Raw genomic sequence first — 2500 nt, 5'->3', positions numbered from 1 at the left:
CTCTTCTGTGTGTGTGTGTGTGTGTGTGTGTGTGTGTGTGTGTGTGTGTGTGTGTGTGTGTGTGTGTGTGGTATGTGTGTTTGTCTCTTTTGTGTGTGGGTGTATCTGTGTGTGTGTGTGAGTGTGTGTGTGGTGTGTGTGTGTGTGCCTCTTCTGTGTGTGTGTGTGTGTGTGTGTGTGACTCCATGGAAGAGTACAGTACGGGGTACGGAGAGGGATACCCAGGCTAATCTGGCCCTGGGGGCCACGGTGATGAAGATCACTAGTCTCTCTTGCTCTGACGAGCACAGACAAGGAATCGTAGATCGTCTCCTTTGATGAGCAAAAATGTCAAATTCTCAGCATTAGTCTATCTGTCCCCGGGGCAACGCATTTACTACCTGTATAAATGCTACCGGTATTATAATTCTCTTATTTTTATTATCCCTTTGAGGCCTGGAGGTGGCTTGTCTTTTCTGGGTTCATTTTTCCAATTAACACAAATACACGTTGATGGTCAATATTGACCGGGGATAACGGGCAAATTTGTTTCCATTGTGTACCCGACAAAATTGGATTGTCCTCATTTAATCTGGGGGGATTTGGCGTTAGCACGTTAATGACATCTCTACAGACATGTTTTTGTTTGACTGTTGTTCTAAAAAGCAGGTGTTTCCTCCATCTAATGAGTTTCATTTGGATTTAATTAACCCTTGGATTGGGGGTCGGGGATTGGCTCTACATTGGGCGCCACAGTGAATTAATGACTTGGCCACGTACACACAGACACACACACACACACACACACACTCATCCGAATCCCAGAAGCACCAACAAGTCGACTTTGCTCAGAGAAATAGGTTGGCCCCTCTCCCTGACCCTGCCAGATGAGTTTCAGTGTATTATTCCCAATTAGGGATTTCAGGAAGTGATCTAAATAATCCGCCCGACGATATTCAAATAAGAAGTGTGAGGCGGGGCCTCCTACTGGCTGAGCCCTTGGTTAGTATGCACAGGAGTACGGCACTGAAGCTCGGGGGGCGGAGGGAAGCCACAAGGCTTTGTATTCATTGGGTACCAGTAGAGTACAGACTCAGGAGAACACAGGAACACCAGTGGGTTGTTGTCTCTGCCCCCTGTAGGAAACTCACATTCAGATTGTTTTGAGTGAGTCAGCGTTGGCATGGAGAGAGTCTGAATGCATAATGACTGCCGTATATCACCCCCCCCCCCCCCCCCCCCCCCCCCCGACTTGGGTTGCTACAGTATTTGAATGCCTAATGTTTGCTAGCTAGCCACCCTGCCTACAGTAGCACTATAGCCATCTTGAATTGACAGTTTAAACAGAGTGCCATTGGCCTCGGCACACGTCCCTCTGTCATTGGCTGAATAGACACGCCCCTCCGTCTTTCTCCGCGAGTGTCACAGCGCGACCCGCGTCGGAGCAGGCCGGCCACGCCCTCCTCACCCTCAGGGGGAGCGCCGAAATCAAAGGAGTTACCCATCCAACAGGAACCAAAGTACAGAGCTGAAGCAGGGACTTAGCTAGTTAAGCAGAGGACTATCGACTAGGTTATCACTGGACGCTACGAGGGAGCGGTCATTGACATTGGGAATTGGTGCTGGTCGTAAGGATTGACAGCAACCTGTTAAATAATGCTGTGTTCACACTGGGCGCAGCGAGAAAATTTGCGCCACCCAGTTGGCCCAATCTCGCCACGGGATCAATGGGTCGTCGCGCGAATCCGCTGCAGAAAGTTCAAAAAATTGAACTTTTGTGAATGTCGCCGCGCGGCGAATCCTGGCCGCCGCGCAGCCGAGTTCGGCGATTCGCGCCGCCCTCTGCCCAGTTTGCGCAAATTGTATTGACTTTCTATGTAAACTCGCCGCGCTGCAGGAAAAATCCGCTCCCGGTGTGAACACAGCATAAGAAGTCGGACTTGGGGGGGTTCAGTTTGTAAACAAACCGGCCTCGCGTTCATACCATACCTTTGGCTGCGACAAGAGGAAAAATACTGGCTTCCGTGAGGCGCTGTGCTGAGAGAAGGCGTGGGACGTGGGAATAGGAGGACAAAGATGAGGAAGAGAAAAGGGCTGTTGACAGACCGACGGAGAGGGAACCCGGAGGAAAGATAGGCGATAAAATGGCGGTGAAGCGGAGACTCGGCTGAGAGACCAGAGAGAGACAGAGAGGGGGAACGAGGGGAGAGAGAGAGAGAGATGGAACAAGGAGAGAGAGAGGGGGAGAGAGGGGGGGGGGGGGGGAGAGAGGGAGGGAGGGAGTGAGAGGGAGGGAGAGAGAGGGGAGAGAGGGAGGAGGGAGGGAAGGACAGTGGTAGGGAGATGGAGATGGGGGACGTTGGTGAAAAGGGAGAAGTGGGATATTCACATAGAGCAGCAGGGATGGAGGGAGGAAGGTTAGAACGACAGAGGACTGGGAAGGAGAGATGAGAGAATAAAAGGCAAGGAGAGAAGTAGGCAGGGAGAGAGTGTCTTTGCCCGGGGCTGTATGGTGGATGAT

The 2500-nt window shown here is 51.6% G+C and overlaps 1 protein-coding gene across 4 annotated transcripts in view; it reads left to right on the top strand.

The window, feature by feature from the left end:
• plxna4 (plexin A4) overlaps positions 1-2500 on the top strand; it is a 270310-nt gene that overhangs the window by 203035 nt on the left and 64775 nt on the right. The window lies entirely within an intron of this gene.

Source organism: Borostomias antarcticus, assembly GCF_949987555.1.
Source record: "Borostomias antarcticus genome assembly, chromosome: 13".
In the NCBI taxonomy this organism is placed as follows: domain Eukaryota; kingdom Metazoa; phylum Chordata; class Actinopteri; order Stomiiformes; family Stomiidae; genus Borostomias; species Borostomias antarcticus.
This window is presented reverse-complemented; position numbering and strand designations above follow the sequence as displayed.